Raw genomic sequence first — 19,941 nt, 5'->3', positions numbered from 1 at the left:
CTGAAGTGAGACCATATGCATGATATATTTTTGAGTAGTTTAAGATGTTATATGCACTATTATTTCTAGACAAGCAATAATTAATAATAAATAATAGCAATAATTATAAGTAACTTTTGCAATTATGTGATATTTGTAACTAAGTAAACTGATTGGTTAAGCTTTTCTCATAACCTTGATTTGCTGTTTTTCATTTTCCTGCTTGGTAAAGAAGAAGCTTGAGTGTTGCGTTCATGTAACTGTGGTGCAGTATAAATGCCATACCTTGTGTTCTTTTCCCCATTCTTGAAAACCATTGGAATTTTCACCCACAACAATTGGCATCTAGAGAAGAAAAGTAAAGCCTGTGGTTTTCACTGGAGCTAGAACTGGGAGATTCTCTGTTATTTTTTTTTTTTTTTTTTTTTTTTTTTTGACAGGCAGAGTGGACAGTGAGAGAGAGAGACAGAGAGAAAGGTCTTCCTTTTTGCCGTTGGTTCACCCTCCAATGGCCGCCGCTGCAGCCGGCGCACCGCGCTGATCCTGGCAGGAGCCAGGAGCCAGGTGCTTTTCCTGGTCTCCCATGGGGTGCAGGGCCCAAGCACCTGGGCCATCCTCCACTGCACTCCCTGGCCATAGCAGAGAGCTGGCCTGGAAGAGGGGCAACCGGGACAGAATCCGGCGCCCCGACCGGGACTAGAACCCGGTGTGCCGGCGCCGCAAGGTGGAGGATTAGCCTATTGAGCCACGGCGCCGGCCTGTTATTTTTTTGAAAGGTTCATAAAAGTGTCTAAACTGTAGTTAAATATTGAGGCTTTTTGACTTCCTAGGTTGCACTTGCTAATCTCACATTTTTATTTACTTTGTTAAAGGTGTTACAGATGAGATACATCTATATATTTTAGGAAGGTGGGGTAGTATTACAACTCTACCTAACAATGTTTTAAACTGAGCTTAAAATATTTAACTTGAAGTATACTAGAAATATATTCACTGTTGACATTGATGATGACTGAGTGATTTTTCTAAAAGGAAATGTTTGTATTAAGCAGTTAAAATCATAAGTATAATGGTTATTACACTAAACCCAGCTTTATAATCTTAAAATGTCACAAATAATTTTAGAGTATAATTAGATTGAAAATCACTGATTTTATTTCATTTCATTTTTGGCTACAGGTTAAAAAAAAATCTTATCCGAATAAATTTCTCACCTGCCTTGAGCAGGAGTAATTAGATGTAAGCAAATTCAATGGAGCCTGAATGCTCTGGGGTCATTCGGCTGTGCTTAAGTAATTACATTTTATTTTTGTTGGTATCAGGTTGTTTAATGTATGAAGTAGCAAAAAAGTTAAAGTATTCATTGCTTATTTGTCTTTTAGGTAAATAACTGTAGGTATTTTATGTTCCAAGTAGCAATAAATGCATCTACAATAATAGATTCCAATCAGGAAAAATCAATTCTGTAGATATTATTAAAGTATTAGATCTGTGTTCTTCATTCATTAACATTAACAGGACATCAAACTACTTTCCTTTTTTCTCCATTCATTCGGTTTTCTTTCACTGAAAAATTTCATGATTCACTTAAACAGCATGTATTTGAATAGGTAAATATTGTTTTTGATTACTTCTTTTCTACTTCATTTTTGACAAATTAATAAGATTAACATGCTCTAAGACTCATATCCACATTAGGAAACTAACATTTGCATCTTTTTCTTTCTTACAATCTAAGTTTGGCTCTTCTGTTTACAATTTCCAAGGATCCAATACCAACTCAATCATCATTGTGATTTTGCAACCGTAATTCATGATAACAATATACTAAAATAACAGAGAAAAAAGCATCACTAGAGTATTATACATATTTGGAATAGCTTTCTTACTTCACATAAATAATCTAGTATTGAATTCTGTTGATATTTAAAATGTGATTTAATTTACCTATGAGAGAGTTTAGATATTAAATGTTTATAAAGAAGCAAATGTGGAAAAATGCTCAAATTTGTTAAATATTTGTATGATCACTAAACTCTACTTTTCTGTATTATCTGGAGTGTCAAGATGAAATAAAAATAAGTTCATGGAAAATGGAATTAAAAGATCAGTTTATTTTGGTACGAAAGTTTTGAAATCCACAAACAGTTTTTCCATAATATTATCTGAACCTTTTAAAGAAATTTGCATATTTATGATTTCAAGACATTTTTCACCAATCTTTGAGATTAAATATGGCTGAATAAGGAAAAACATGCTGATATTGACCACAGGACAATACCAGAAGAAAAGAGGAGGAACCACATTCTCAGGGGACAGTTGGAGAGAAGTTTTCAGTGGAAAGTCTGCAGACTCTGTGGAGCAGCGGGGGACTGTCCAACAATTCAGTAGCTAGCAGGACACTGCCAGTGACTCGCACACCCGGTGGCTAATGGTAATGCCATCTTGTCAGAGTGATAAGAGGAACCTAAAGCAACCAGCACAACACTGGTGATATTGTCTGAGGAAGAACTTCGTGATCCCCACTGTCTTTGAAACCAACCTGAAGAGCTGGTGGGGGGCAGGGTGTCCACCTAACCTTTTGGACAAAGCACCTGGTAACCAACAGGAGGGAAGCAGCATCTTAATAAGGAGACTGGAGGCTCTTGAGGTCTGCATGACACTGATAGAATTTTTCAGAGATAAATCCATGGTCCCCACTGACTTTGAGGTCAGTCTGGTGAATTGGCAAGGGGTAGGTATATATGAGTCTTTGGGAAATCACTGGGTCCAGCTCCAGAAGCTAAGAATTCCCAGAGTGCTGTGGAGGATAATCACTGAGAGCTCCTTACTCAAACTAAGGAGCACAGAGATCCTTTGGGTTGTTTGAGAGCCTGAGCAGATGTGGGTTCACACTGGACAGTTGGCTTAATTGGCAGAGAAGGGCTGAGACAAAACACAACAGCAGGTATAATCATGGCCTCCGTTCTGCTGATGATAGAGGAGATCTACTATGCCCAATTTGGTTATCACTCTGGACTCTTGCCCCAACAGCAAGCACTGGCCAGAACTCCGTGGCCCCACCAACATACACCTCTGGATATCTGCTGAAGGAGCAGGCATTCCACTAAGCCATAGAGGCACTTTTCAAAAAACAAAGCCCTCAGAGGAGAAAACCAACAATTTTTTCACAAATGTATAAAAATAAGCATAGAAATACAGGAAACATGAATAAGGAAGACAATTTAACTCCCCAAAAGAGCCCAACACTTCAATATTAGAAGGTGAAGATGAAAGAATCAATGAAATAGCACAAAAGGAATTTAAGAGAATGATCATAAGATTACTCAAAACCACAGAGAAGCAAATACATGAGTTAAAGAAATCCATACATTACATGGATGAGAAATTCTACCAGGAGATAGAGATATTAATGAAACATTGAGGCAAAATAAAGAATATTTGATCTACAAGAAAAATTTTTGGAAATCTCTCAGACAAAAAAAGAGAAACAATTGGTAAACTGGAATCAGCGTTCAAGATTTATGGGATAAAATCAAATGACCAAAGTTAAGTGTCTTAAGAGTTCTTGAAGGTCTAGAAATACTGAATGGCTTAGAAGATTCATTCAGGGAAATAATAGCAGAAAATTTTCCTAATTTGGATAAAGATCTGAACATCCAAGTACAAAAAGCACATAGAGCCCCTAATAGTCATGATTATAAAAGATCTTCACCACGACACATTACAATCAAACTTTTAAAAGTGAAACATAAAAGAATCTAAAATGTGTTAGAGAGAAATGCCTGATTACCTTTAAATGATCACAAATTAGATTGACAGATTTATCATCAGAAACCTTGCAGGCTAGGAGAGAATGGAGAAACATAGTTCAAGTCCTAAAAGAAAAAAAAAAAAACTGTCAATCTAGAATACTCTACACAGCCAAATTCATTTGTCAATGAAAGTAGAGTTAATACTTTCCAAATAAACAAAAATTGAAAGAATTTTTTTTTGACAGGCAGAGTGGACAGTGAGATAGAGAGACAGAGAGAAAGGTCTTCCTTTTCTGTTGGTTCACCCTGCAATGGCTGGCGTACCACGCTGATCTGAAGCCAGGATCCAGGTGCTTCTCCTGGTCTCCCATGCGGGTGCAGGGCCCAAGCACTTCGGCCATCCTCCACTGCACTCCCGGGCCACAGCAGAGAGCTGGACAGAAAGAGGAGCGACAAGGGACTAGAACCTGGTGTGCCGGTGCCACAGGCAGAGGATTAGCCTATTGAGTCGCAGTGCAGGCCAAAATTGAAAGAATTTGTCACCACCTGACCAGTCTTACAAATTCTACTTAAGAATGTGCTACACAGAGAAACATAGAAAGATAATCAGTATCATGAAGAATGTTGAAGCAGAAAACCTACTAGTAAAATCACAAGGGAAAGCCAAAACAAACAATAGGAATATTTAAGGGAAATTAGCTGGACCAAGACATTACTTACAAATAATAACCTTGAATGTAAATAGCCTAAATTCTCTAATTAAAGACACAGATTGGCTGAATGGATTAAAAAATAAGGCCCATGTATAAGCTACCTACAAGAAACAAACCAAACCAACAAAGATACACACAGACTGAAAGTGAAACGATGGAAAAAGCTATTACATACAAACCATAATCGAAAATGAGCAGCAGTGACCATCCCAAGGTCAGCCCAAATAGACTTTAAGACAAAAACAAAAAAGAGGGCATTTTATAATGATTAAGTGATCAATTCAACAAGAAGATGTGACTATAGTAAATGTATGTGCACCCAATGCATATACTAACAACTTAAGAAATGATAGAAAATATGCAAACAAATGAAGACTGAATAACATGCTCTTGAATAAATAGCAGATCATAGACGAAAAAGCTGTTACAACAGATACCACAGAAATAAAAATATCATCAGGAATTATTACAAACAACCATATGCCAAAAAACTTGAAAATCTAAAGAAATGGATAGATTTCTGGACACATACAGTTTATAAAATTGAGGCACAAAGACATAGAAAACTTAAATCAACTAATAACCAATGTGGAAACTAAATTAGTAATAAAGACACTCCTAACAAGGACCAGGACAGGATGAATTCACTGCTGAATTCTACCAAACATTTAAAGAACTAATCCCAGTTCTTACACTATTCAAAACCTTCTATGAGGACATCATCTCCTTAATTCCAAAAGTAGAAAGAGATGCAACAATGAAAGAGAACTATAGACCAATATTTCTGATTGATATAGATACAAAAATACTGAAAAAAATACTAGCCAATCAAATACAATGACAATGAAAAGATCATCCACCTGGACCAAAAAGGATTTATCCCTGGGATGCATCATAGTTCTTCATATGCAAAGCAACAAATGTCATGCATCACAGTAACAAAACAATGACTAAAAACCATATGATTATCTCAATAGATGCATCAAAAGATGAGATAAAATACAATATCCTTTCATGTTAAAAACCTTATGCAAATTAAATGTAGAAGGAACATACCTCAACACAATCAGGGCAATCTGACAAACCCACAGCCAGCTTTGTATTGAATGGAGAAAAGCTGGAAGCATTTCCACTAAGATCCAGACTAGACCCGACTCTCATCATTACTATTCAATATAGTTCTGGAAGTTTTAGCCAGAGTCATTAGGCAAGAAAAAGGAATCAAAGGGATACAAAAGGGAAAGGAGGAAGTCAAAATCTCTGCAGATGACATGATCCTATACATATGGGTACCAAAAGACTCCACTATGAAATTATTGGAACTCATAAGAGGGTGTGACAAAGTTACGGGACACAAAATCACTACACAAAATCAGTAGCTTTTTTAATATACTAACAGTGCTATGGCTAGAAAGAACTTGAAAAACAGCCCTATTCACAACAGCCACAAAAAAAGTAATGCCTTGGGATAAATAACCAATGACATGAAAGATTTCTACAATGAAAATCACAAGATATTAAGTAAAGAAATAGAAAAAATGGGAAAATTCCCATGCTCATAGGTTGAAAGAATTAATATAATCTAAATGTCCATACTACCTAGAGCAATTTAAAGATTTAATGTGATCTCAGTCAAAGTATCAAGAACATTCTTCTCAGGTCTAGAAAAGATCTTAAAATTCATATGGAATCACAAGAGAACCTGAATATCTAAAGCAATTTGAAACAACAAAAACAAAGCTTGAGGCATTGTGATGCCAGATTTCAAGACATATTGCAGGGTAGTTACAATCAAAACAGCCTTGTACTGGCACAAAAGTAGACATGTGCACCAGCAGAACAGATTAGAAATCATAGAAATTAATGCACCCATCTAAAGACAAATAATATTTGATCAACGAGCTTAAATCTATCTTTGCCTTGAAGAAAGTACACTCTCTTCAACAAACGGTGTTGGAAAAATTGGATCTCCACATGTAGAAGTGTGAAACAAGACCCCTATCTTACACCCTAAGCAAGGATCAACTCACAATAGGTCAAGGGTCTAAACCTAAGGGTTGAAACCATGAAATTACTAGAAGAAAACAGAGGGGATGCATTTTAAGACATTGGCATAGACTAGGGCTTTTTGGATAATATCCCTAAAACACAGGCAATAAAAGCAAATAATGGGATTACATCAAGCTAAGAAGCTTCTGCATAACAAAAGAAACACTCAATAAAATGAAGATGCCACTGGTAGCTTAGAAGATATTTGTAAACTATACATTTGATAAAGCATTAAATCACAAAATGTATAAGGAATTCAAGAAAACTCAACAACAACAAAACAATACAGTTAAGATACGGGCTAAGGATATGAACAGACGTTTTGGAGGGGTGAAATACAGATGGCTAATAGATACATTTAAAGATGCTCATGAACACTAGCCACCAGGGAGATGCAAATAAAAACCACAATGAGATGACAATCGTCCAAAAATCCCAACTGATGAAGAGTATGTTGAGAAAAAAAGTTTCCCTAATACATTTATTGTGTGCATGTGAACTAGTACAACTATTATGGAATACATTATGGTGATTGCTAAAAAAAATCTGAAAATTGATCAGCCATATGACCCATTCATCTCACTTCTGCGAATTTACCCAAAGGGTAAAGGGTAAGAAATCAACATAGAGAAGAGTTATCTTCTCAATTCTAGCTCAATTCTCAATATCTAGCTCAATTCACATTAGTTAAGATTTTTAATCAACCCTTATGTCCATTAACCAGTGACTGGATAAAGAAAACTGTGTGTGTGTGTGTGTGTGTGTGTAGAATCAATGGAATATTAACCATAAAAAAAGAATATAATCCTGTCTTGCCATAAAATTAATGCAATTGGATATCATTATACTTAATGAAATAAGCCAATCCCAAAAAGACAAATATCAAATGTTTTAACCTATGTATGTTAGCTAATATGTATTGTACAAAAATGTAATGTTTTGAGTGAAATTGATGTCCTGATATTTGATTATTTTTTATAGCTCTTGTCTGTACCACCAAGGAGCAGTGGTCTTTCTACTTGTTGAATTATTTCTTTAGTGATGGATTAAGCTTCTGATATTAAATTGAAAGCACATTATCGCAAAAATTAAAATTACAATAAGGGAAGTAAGAGGGAGTACAGAAGGAGGGAGGGAGGACAGGGTGTATTATTAATGTTCTTTAAACTGTGTATATGATATACTGTTCTCTTTATTTAAATGAATAAATGAATGATTTATAATAAAAAAATTCCCTGGCCCTCGCCGTGGCTCAATAGGCTGCTCCTCTGCCTACAGTGCTGGCACCCCAGGTTCTAGTCCCTGTTGGGGTGCCAGGTATGTCCTGGTTGCTCCTCTTCCAGTCTAGCTCTGCTGTGACCCGGGAGTGCAGTGGAGGATGGCCCAAGTGCTTGGGCCCTGCACCCACATGGGAGACCAGGAGAAGCACCTGGCTCCTGGCTTCGGATCAGCGCAGTGCGCCAGCTGCAGCGTACCGGCCGCAGCAGCCGTTGGGAGGTGAACCAATGGAAAAGGAAGACCTTTCTGTCTCTCTCACTGTCCACTCTGCCTGTCAAAAAAAAATAATAAATAAAAAAAATTTTTAATTAAAAAATTTGGCTGGCGCCATGGCTCAGTAGGCTAATCCTCCGCCTTGCAGCGCTGGCACACCGGGTTCTAGTCCTGGTCGGGGCGCCGGATTCTGTTCCAGTTGCCCCTCTTCCAGGCCAGGTCTCTGCTGTGGCCAGGTAGTGCAGTGGAGGATGGCCCAAGTCCTTGGGCCCTGCACCCCATGGGAGACCAGGAGAAGCACCTGGCTCCTGCCTTCGGATAGGCATGGTGCGCCGGCCACAGCGCGCTGGCCGCGGCGGCCATTGGAGGTTGAACCAACGGCAAAGGAAGACCTTTCTCTCTGTCTCTCTCTCTCACTGTCCACTCTGCCTGTCAAAAAAAATTTTTTTTTAATTTAAAAATTCCCCAAAATTAACCTATCAAAACACAGACATATGTTTATTTGATGATCCATATAAAAGCATTTCAAGGGTCATATTCCATTGTTTTTGATTGGATATTCACATAAACTTTTAAAGAGATGAGTGATACAACTAACCCTTATCTGTAAGCTTGGAATTTATAGTGTTTCATCCCATGTGCAAAACTCATTTTTTTGTTCCTACAGAGAGGATTTTTTGTTCCTACTTTTGATTTTGTTTTTGCACGGGGGGGTTGTAAAAGAAATCAGAATGTGGTATCACTAATTTTGGTTGAATGTCTTTAGGACAAATTAAAGGTCCTAAACTCTGAAAAAAAAATTTTTGAGAGGCTGTGAGACACACAGGAGTTCTTAATCTACTGTTTTACTCCTCAGTTCCATGGCTGGGCTGGAACTGAAACTAGAAGCTGGTAACCAAATCCAGCTCTTCCAACATGGTGGCAGGAACCGAGGTATTTTAGCCAGTATTGCTATACCACAGGATACGAACTGGCAAGAAGAATCTGAATCAGAGGTGGAACTGGGAATTGAACCGAAGCACTCTGATATAACACGTAGGCATCTTAACCACCAGGCTAAATACCTGTTCCTAAACTTAACTTTAATTCCACTTTATATTACCTTTTTTATTTCCATTTAATTAATTAATTTATTTTTACTTTTTAGCGGGTTCAATACAGTCCATAGATACAGTTCTGGGAATATAATGATATTCCCTTTCTCTCCCCTTCTCTTCCTCCTGCCCTCCCTCCCTCTCTCTTTACCCCTTCTTCCCTCATTTTTGAGATAATGTATCTTCAATTTATGTTGCAGTCAAGGGCTTAATGCTCCAGTAAATAATAAGTTCAACAAGTGAAAAGCAAAAAGACCTTAGCTTAGCCTAAATGTAGGCAAGGGCTATATATATTTACCTTTTGAAGTACTTTAATATGTAAGAATGTGTGTAAGGATTATAAGATAACATGAATAACTTAATCAAACAAGTTAATTTCATATGAAGTAATTATCAAGTATTTATCAACATATAGGAAAGCCCTAGTGATGTATGACATCATTATTTCTTTATTGAACTCTTCACTGTTTTGAACAGCTATTTGAATGAGCAATTGAATGGCATGATGGTTAAATTTGCAGGGGACACATAGTCTGTTGGAATGCACTGATACTTTTGAATAATAACATTGGAATAGTAATTCCTATTAAGTCTGGAATCAGGGACTAAGTCTGACAAGATGAAATGTAATAGGGGTAAATATAGAGTTCTGAATTTCAGTCCCTAAAACCAACCTCACATTATAGGAAATAGAAGATATTGCTAACCACAGGCACTTGAAAGAAAAGTCTTAACGTTTTCACACATTGTGTGTCATACGTGTCAGTAGTACTTTGTGGCTGCCAAAGTAGCTACAGCTATCTGAGGGACTGCACAGATAATGTTAATATGCAGTATTGTGTTTTGCTCTAGTGCTTTAATATAAGAACTTTATATATATATATATATAGTAATATAAGAGAAAGGCAGTATAAACTGTTAGATATCAAGTCTGTGCAAAACATATTCATAAAAGAAGACTTGAAAACAAAAATGCCAAAGGTATTGGCAACAGATATCTGAAGAAAGTACTAACATGAAAAATATATTTTTCTTTCTATATTTTTCTATATTTGCTACAAAGAGGAATTTTTTAAAAATTAAAATTTAATTTTAAAAATTAAAAAAATTTAAATAAAAAAAAAACAGAGGGAAAGATTGTATTAAAAAGGGGCACAGGAATAAATAGAATATATTCAGTGTGTGGCGAGTGACCAGAACATTGAAAGTACAAGCAAAATGCCAAATGAGAACTATTTAAAGGAGCTTTATATTTAGCCTGAAGTGAAGCCAGCAGGTTACTGGGCCAAGGAGAACATATATTTTTATAGCAATGAGCACAATGTTTGAAAGACTGCTAGTACTTTCTCTGGCTTCAGAGGACAATTCTAAGAACAAGAGGAAGTTATACTTAGTTTAAGATGAGAACTTTCTAACAAGTGGCAAAGGAGCCTGCCCTAGGCCCTTGAGTGGATTTCTTCAAACTTATACCCATGTCCCTTGTTCTTTTCCCTTCATGCTGAGACAGAAAAGCGAATTGGAGGATGCAAAATTGGGACAGCTCCATAGAAAGATCATTTTTGGAGAGAAACTTCTCTCCCTGATGGCTTCTGACTTGACTCTTAAAGGATAAATATTTGCCTCTATTGTATAATTTCAGGATATACTATTGGCTATGAAGGCAGGTATTATTTTGGAAAGAATTTGATAAAAAATAAATGCAAGAACATACTATTGTGTAAGTATCCAAAGGGGATGACTTTCAAAGAGACAGCCCTCAATGAAGAATACATAAGAACCAGAAGTAATAAAGCTTCATTACTTTATTGCTTCATATTTTTCATTAAAATAAAGTACACAGAGCACAGTTACAAGAAACTTATAAAAACTCTGTTACATGCTTATTGAGCCATTGGCCATGTTCTATTTTCTTTTTTGATTTGGGAGCTCATTTCCATTTCCTACTATCACTCTGCCACTTTTCTGTAGGAATTTTTTTTATTTGAAGGTGGTAACCCAGTGATAGAGAAGAAAAGAGAAATTGTCCCTGAAACTTTGTTTTCATTGCCTAGCAAGTTTTACAATTAATGGCAGAAGTTTCTCCTGTGGCCTCTCCTCCTAAAGACTGTGCTTATTTATTTTCCCCAACAGTCTCATGTGACCTTGTTAAAAGCTTCATGCAATTCCCAAATAAATTACATTTAGTGGTTTAGTTCTATCTAGTATTTTATTGACATTTCCAGATAAGTTTAATAGGATGGAGAGAAACAGTGTTCTCTTTATAGACTCACTGGGTGATTTGACCTTAGCAGGTTAACCTTATCCTGATGTCGAAGGAAGCTATTCTTAATTAGACTCTATCCGTTTCTCCATTATCACCAAAAGATCCTCTGGTCTTTAATTCTATAAATCTTAATTTCATTGCTTTTCTTTCAAATAAAAGCTTCATATTAGCAAAATTGTAGTATTTGGAAATAGTTGCTGGTTTTCTGGATGCATTGCATAACCTCATCTATAGCTCAGCCATTTCACACTTTATTTCCTTCAGAAACTCTCGGTTGAATACCATCTGGCAGAGGTGATTTATTGCTGCAGAATTCCTCAAGTCGCTCTATTATTTCCTCCTAGGAGATTATTCCCTGCTACTGCCCCACTGATTTTCTCAGAAAGTGCCCTTGGAATAGTCGTTTCCCCTCTGTCCTATGCTGCGAAGGTCAACATAAAAACTAAATTAATATGTCTCTGTTATTTCTCATCCTCTTACCTGCTGTCCTCATTATCGGAAGATAAGCTCAACAGTTTAAGTCCAAGCACTCATGTTAGTTGCTTAGTCCTCAGGTTAACTTTTATCTTCTTATTTTTCAGATTCTTTCTTTCCCTGACAGTACATTTTGGTATATAATTCAGAAAAATAATGTCACGCTATAAGATGTTCTCAGTGTATCGAGGCATGTTTCTGTGGAATTCCAGGGGTTTTCTTTTTTTTCATATCCACAGATTTCTCTTTTAGCCTTTCAGATAAAGTCATAGTGCATATGTCTCTCATAGCTAATGCTGTTTTTGGCAGCCTGGATGGTTTTTAACCTCTGCATCTCTCTCAGAGGACTAACAAATGTTTTCTTCAGATTTCTAATGTATACCTATAAAGTCTCATCCTTTGGGTTAATGATAATATATGCCCATATTAATTAAAGCGTGAGCTTTGATTGTGCTGCCTTCCAAATTCCTGAATTGCACTCCTACACATCCTCACCTGTGACAATTCCTCTGTGTTCCAGTCCTTTAGTTTCTCTTTTATAAATGTCCAAAATAAGCTAAGATAAAGCATGTTAATTACTGCTTCCTCACACTGTGCTATTCTGTCATTCATTTGGCTAATAATGGACATAATTAAAATCACTCATTGCAGTAGCCTTCATAGAAAAGAATGCTGAACAGTAAAGGTTAAAAGCAATTTGTATTATCCCTTCATATTCTATAGTTAACATAACATTATAACATTCTCATACTTGAACTTTGTTCAAATAATTGGTTTATTTTAAAAAGAGTTACTTAATGGGCTTTCAAGTATAGTTAATTATGATTTGAATATATTCTACCTTTATTCAAAGTACTTTAAGCACAGATTTTCCAAATTTATAACTCAAATATCAAAAGTTCCAAAATTCATTGTAAATTACTTACCATTTCCAGTTTAAGAAAAATGTGAAAAATTAAATATGAAAATCTGGGTATATATGATATAATCTGTCTTTGAGTTTCAGATATGAATACTGCCAGTCATACAGCTACCCAACTTTGAATAGATTCACCACTTGCTTAATTTCTAAACGGAAGTAACAGATTACAGCAGCAGAGTAAAGACATTCTGATTTTGTTCATTTTATTGCTAGTACATCTTCTTCACTAGTTAATGAAGAATATTCTAAAAATAAGTTAGGTCTATAACAATTGGATACTGTTATGAATATATTTGTTGAATTTTTATTAGACTAAGATTCTATCCATCCTAAACTCATTTCTACATATATCAATATAAGTCTTTTATGTCATATATGGATACATACATGTACCTGTGTGTGTGTGTGTGTGTATATATGTATATTTATATGGAGGTATTTTTAAAAATTGATATAAAAATGGAACTAAAACATAAGTTTATTTTAATGCAAAATCATTGGAATCTGTGCATAAAAGGGGTCTTCAAAAAGTTCATGAGAAATGTGTATTATGAAAAAACTACACATCAATTTCATATTTTTGCCCCCCAAAAAACTTACCTTTTAATCCCACTTTCCACAAATCCTCATATACATGAATGTGTGTGTGCATGTATATATAAAACCTTCTAAGAAATAAATGATATAATTCTGATATCTATCTTTCTATCTTCATCTCAACCAATAGTTCTATCTACTTCTAATCTTTAAAAATAAAAAATATTTTAAATTACATATTTATAATACTAAGAAAAGACTATTATATAGCATGCTATTATAACAGTTAACTTTCTATGATAACACATATGGCTGTGTCAGACAGCTACACTAAAATATCATTTATAAAAATATGTAACAGTTAATTGAAAACTTCTGAAATGCTAAATCACCTAGTCTTGTTCTATTTGTGTGTTAATCAGAATATTTAATGATGGTATTGTCCAAGCAGATATAAGTAGTTAGTATTTTATCACAAATATTTCTTAATTGATGTGATGGACTATTTGATGCCATCTTACCTGAGACTTTTACGTATTAAAACTGCTCAGAGCTGGGACTTGTATTCCAATGAATTGTCTTACATGCAGGTAATACTATATTGTTTGCTGTTTCAAACATATGTAGGAAAATTTGTGTAAATGTAGTGGTCTCTATCACAGTAGATTAACGTGAGAAACAAATGGAGTAGTGCATCTCACATTATAGGGTCTAAGGTAGGCTGTATTCAGGACTTTTTAGAATTTCCTATAGTTCTTTTTATAGCAAGTTATTTCTGCAGTGGAGATCATAGGACAATATGATTCCATCTTCACTCAAACAGAATTTAATTCAAGTTCTGGGTATGTGACTATTCTTTACTACTTTCTCAATCCTTATATTTTATCCTTCTTTCTTAATTTCATTATATTGTTTGCAATGGGGAGGGGAAGAAAAAGAAAGACTTAAGTGCCAATGATCAGTTAACTCAGAGGTGTGATTGAAGAATTTTAAAATAAAAATGACTATATCACAGCATAAGGCAAGGATGTCCACTCTGGCCACTTCCATTCAGTAGAGAACTGGAAATCCTATCCAGAATAATTAGTCAAGAAAAGAAATAAGACATCCAAATCAGGAAGGTAGAAGCAAAATATCGTTACTTTCAAATTATATAATTGTCTACATAGAAAACTAAAGGCTTAAAATGCTGCTAAAAACTGAAAGTTGCAAGATACAAAATGAACATATAAAAAAACAGTTGTGGGGTTGGGCATTAGGCACAAGATTCAGACACTACTAGGGACTCCCACATCCCACAGTAGTGTGCCTACATTCAAGCTCTAGTTCCCTTTTCAATTCTAGCTTCTTGCTAATGCCTATCGTAGGAGGCAGTAGGTGATGGCTCATGTACTTGGATCCTTGCCACCCCCATGGGTGACCAGGATTTCCCAGCTGTTGTGAGTATTTAGGAGTGAACCAGGGTATAGAAGATCTCCCTCTGTCTGTCAGACTTTCAAATACATGAAAATAATTTTTAAAAACCAGTTGTGTTTCTGTACACAAACAGAAACTATCAGAAAGGAAAAAAATTTTAAGAGGCTATCTTGTTCACAGAAGCCCCAAGAATAAAATACTTCAGAATATCTTAAACACTGAAATTTACTTAAACTGAAATGTACAAGGTCCTATAGGATCTAGCATTGTCTAAAATTAGCTTCAAATCTCTCCCTTTCAAACACTATGTACTCATTTTGAACTACTTCCAGTTTTCAGTACTCATCATGTTGAAGTCTATTAAGAAAGGAAAGATTAGGAATGTGTTTCTAAAAGAAATGTTTCATATCCTTTAAAAAAGAAAAACTCTGGTATACATATATCTTTCATTTTTTATTTGTTCTTTATATGTTAAAAGTTATACAGTGTTAGGCCGGCGCTGTGGCTCACTAGGCTAATACTCCGCCTTGTGGCGCCGGCAGCCAGGTTCTAGTCCCGGTTGGGGCACTGGATTCTGTCCCAGTTGCCCCTCTTCCAGGCCAGCTCTCTACTGTGGCCAGGGAGTGCAGTGGAGGATGGCCCAAGTACTTGGGCCCTGCACTCCATGGGAGACCAGGATAAGTACCTGGCTCCTGCCATCAGATCAGCTCGGTGCACCAGCCGCAGCGCACCGGCTGCGGCGGCCACTGGAGGGTGAACCAACGGCAAAGGAAGACCTTTCTCTCTGTCTCTCTCTCTCACTGTCCACTCTGCCTGTCCAAAAAAAATGATAAAAAAAAGTTATACAGTGTTTTTAAAGGTACGAAAATGGACCATTTGAACTGTCACTAACAGGCATTGGTTATCATTAAATGCAATATATTCAATATGATTTATTGATCATTTATTTCATGTATGTCATAGTTTATTTTTTTTAAAAAATTCATTTTATTTATTGGAAAGTCAGAGTTACAAGGAAAGAGGGAGAGACAGAGGGAAGAAAATCTTCCATCTGCTGATTCACTTCTCAAATAGCTCCAGTGAGCGGGGCTGGGCCAATCAGAAGCCAGGAGCCAAGAGCTTTTTTGGGTCTCTCACATGGGTGCAGGGCCCCAAGTACTTGGGCCATCCTCCGCTGCTTTACCAGCTGCATTAGCAAGGAGTTGGATCAGAAGTGGAGCAGGCAGGACTTGAACTGGAGCCCCTAAGGGATGCCAGCATTGTAGGCAGTGGCTTTACTGGCTACAGGACAATACCAGCCTCATAGATCTTAAAAGTATCCATAAAGCGTCTGAGCCTACATTTTGTTGCATGAACAAGAAAAATACCAGATGATAAATTTCAGAAAGAGGTCAAATGCTGTGATGAGGCAACACAGCCTCTAAGATAATTAAGCGTCTAGTGATCTAATTGTAGACACCAGAAATCTGAAAGTTGAAATAAGTCCTTTCCGCCAATAGTCCATTTCAAATATATGAGCTTATTTTTAGTTTAGAGATCACGTAATCAGTCTACTTTCTTACTTGTTCTTGTTAACATGAGTTTTGTCTGTTTTTCTCTAAAATCTTCAGTTATGGTATTTCAATTGAAATCTGAGAAATAAAAAAAATTACTTAAAAGATAAGTGATTTTAAAGTGTAATCTACCTGTTCTGGTCAGTGAGCGTTCCAAAGATAGGAAGAGACTATCTGCTGTGTGTGTATATGTGTGTGTGTTTTGGTTTTTGAGATCTATGGTATACTCAGTTCCTGTCTGTAATGGATTTATAAAGAATTATAGATAGGGTAGAAATTGCTTCTCTGAGTGATTATAACTTTTGTAATATTATTACTGATTTTACACTAAAAGTGTAAGCTATAACAGTTGAGATGAGAATACAATTCATTTTACTTGGCTCTGTTAAAGATAGCATTATCAAACATTTTGTGATGTTTCTTTCATCATATATTGAGCTGTCACCAAGAAATAAACCTCCACTTGCTTTCATGACAGTAGATAATAAATTGACTGATATAATTCAGTTGAGAAGTTGAAAAATGCATTGAAAATAATGGGGCATAGCATTGTAGGGTTAACATTTATTCATAGATGATGCAATTAAATAAAGCAGGCATTAACTTCAAGGTCAGTCAGTAAAGTAATAAAATTGAATATTTTAATTGAATTGTAATTGCTTCCCATTGATACATGCAAGTAAAGTAAAATAGATGTCAACCCTGCAAATTATAGCTCTTCCTCCTAATTAATTTCTTAATTCTGCATAGAGTTATCTAGTGCCTAGGTCTTGTTGTGGGTTTATTCATCCACCCAGCTTCCATCCAGGAGTGGCTACTGGACATGAATAAATGTTCAGAAGTCAGGACTTACAGCACATTTTTTGTATGTTGGAGAGAATCTTGTTAGTAACTTAAAGTAACTTATTCATGTGTTTGACATGTACTTCTCTATCATAAATGTACTATAACACCATGCCTAGATATAATAACTACTTAGATATCTCGACCTCTAATAAACTGACCATGTTTGAAAATTATATTTCATGGCCAGCGCCGCTGCTCACTTGGCTAATCCTCAACCTGTGGCGCCGGCACCCTGGGTTCTAGTCCCAGTTGGGGCACCAAGTACTAGTACTGGTTGCTCCTCTTCCAGTCCAGCTTTCTGCTGTGGCCCGGGAAGGCAGTGGAGGATGGCCCAAATGCTTTTGCCCTGCACCTGCATGGAGTCCAGGAGGAAGCACCTGGCTCCTGGCTTCAGATTGGCGCAGCGCGGCTGTAGCGGCCATTCGGAGGGTGAACCAATGATAAGGAAGACCTTTCTCTCTGTCTCTCTCACTGTCTAACTCTGCCTGTCAAAATAAATAAATAAATAAATATATAAGAAAATCATATCTCAGCTCCTGCCAGATCCTTGATGTGTCCATAGAAATCATCTTTTGTGTAGATGAAATGTTGTTACTATTAGACTGTTCTGCATTAAATGTCCAAAGAATCAGATCCATCAATCGTGGCATGTACAACATTCACTAAATGTGGCACAGACTACATTACCACATCTATAAAAACTCACACAAGTAGCTTATTCATTATTAATTCTGAAATAAATGTTATTTTATTTTAGCTGTTTTTAAATTTTACAATAATCTCTTGTCATGAAATGCCCTTTTAGAATTGTTTGAGGAAAAAATTTGAAAATTTTATATAATGTTTTATACTGTGATCATTTTTACCTTCATAGAGTTTTCATTGCTTAGCCCAAGGATAATTAAATTGAAAATATGCAACTAGAGAAAAATATTGAAAAATCAACTAAATTTTACTCATGTGATGGTCACAGATGCATGTTACATTGTGCCCAGTGTGGTCTAAGTGTACATATTTTACTGACACTCTTATTTAAAGGAAAGTTAAATTACTTTACCTACCACAGAATGCAGACATCTCTAAAATGCAATATAACAGGTGTTTCTATACTTTAACAAACTGTGGCTTAATAACTCTACAATGAATTAAAACATTATAGGAAAAATGAAAAGAGCATCAGTTTGATCTGCCTACCTGTATAAAAACCATGTGCTCTTAAATTGCCTTTCATGCTTTCCTTTTTTTTAGAACTTTTTTTTATTAGAAATAATCTACTAAAGTTTGCCATCAGACTTATGCATAAAATAATACTTTATAAAATTTTAACATGCTTTCCCTGAACTTTTCTAGCAATATGTTTACTAATTTCTCACAGTACTGTGTTCTCTACTATTTTTTACTACATTGCCTTTCTCCCTTTATAGTTATAGCTACTGATTTCTTTCACATCAGAAGACGACAGTTCATGGATCTAACCAGTTTTATATGGAAGTAAGAGTGATTTTTACATTTCTTTTCTTTTTTAATGAAGGCACCTTGACCTTTATTTACTTCTCTTTAAAAGTTTTGTTCAAATTATACAAGTTTCATGTATTTCATATATACAAAACATATTTAGGAACATAATGTTACTTACCCCCTTACACTCTCTCCCACCCAAAATCCAACTCTTCCTCCTGCTTCTCACATTCCCACTCTTAATTTTTACAAAGATTGATTTTCATTTTACATAATGATCATATATTAACCCTACAGTAAGTAAAAGAGTTCAACAATTATATGAAGGAAAAAAACACCATCCCTCAACAAAACAGACAAGGGTATAAACAATCATTGAATCTCAAAATGTCCATTTCACTCCTAAAATTTACATTTTAAGAAATGTATTAGTTACCTCGGATGATGGAAAACACATTTTATCTTTCTTTTGGGGACTGGCTTATTTCACTAAATATAATAGTTTCCAGTTGTTTCCATCTTCTTGGAAAAGATAGGATTTCATTTTTTTTTTTTTTTTACAGCTGAGTAGTACTCCATAGTGTATATATAGCATAATTTCTTTATCCAGTCAACAGTTGCTAGACATCTGGATATCTTAGCTATCATGAACTCTGCCACAAAGAATATAGGGTTCAGGTAGCTCTTTAATATGCTGATTCTTTTGATTAGGGTAAATTCCCCAGAGTGGGATGGCTGAATCATATAATAGGTCTATATTCAGATTTCTTTTTTTTTTTAATTTTTTTTTATTTAAAAATTTTTTTTGACAGACAGAGTGGACAGTGAGAGAGAGACAGAGAGAAAGGTCTTCCTTTTCCGTTGGTTCACTCCCCAATGGCTGCTGTGGCCAGCACGCTGCGGCCGACACACTGCGGCCGGCACACCGAGCTGATCCGAAGCCAGGAGCCAGGTGCGGGTGCAGGGCCCAAGCACTTGGGCCATCCTACTGCACTCCCAGTCCACAGCAGAGAGCTGGCCTGGAAGAGGGGCAACCGGGACAGAATCCAGCGCCCCGACCTGGACTAGAACCTGGTGTGCCGGCACTGCAGGCGGAGGATTAGCCTGTTGAGCCGCGGTGCCGGCCTATATTTAGGTTTCTGAGGTATCTCCTTATTGTCTTCCACAGTGGCTGCACCAATTTACATACCCACTAACAGTGGACCATGTTACATTTATCCCCACAAGCATTTATTGTTTATTGATTTCTCTGTATGAGAGCCATTTTGACTGGAGTGAGGAGAAACCTCCTGTGGTTTTGATTTGTATTTCCCTGATGGCTAGTTATCTTGAGCATTTTTTCAAGTGTCTATTGGCCATTTGAATTTTTTATTTTGAAAAATGCCCGTTCA

General features: G+C 36.1%; 1 protein-coding gene across 5 annotated transcripts in view; it reads left to right on the top strand.

The window, feature by feature from the left end:
* DPH6 (diphthamine biosynthesis 6) overlaps window positions 1–19,941 on the top strand; it is a 227,114-nt gene that overhangs the window by 131,284 nt on the left and 75,889 nt on the right. The gene's annotated exons all lie outside the window — the stretch shown is intronic.

The sequence above is a fragment of the Oryctolagus cuniculus genome, chromosome 12 (assembly GCF_051225735.1).
Source record: "Oryctolagus cuniculus isolate XC-2025 breed Fujian yellow rabbit chromosome 12, ASM5122573v1, whole genome shotgun sequence".
Taxonomy (NCBI): Eukaryota; Metazoa; Chordata; class Mammalia; order Lagomorpha; family Leporidae; genus Oryctolagus; species Oryctolagus cuniculus.
Note: the sequence above shows the minus strand (reverse complement) of the source record. Positions and strands in the feature narration are given on the sequence as shown.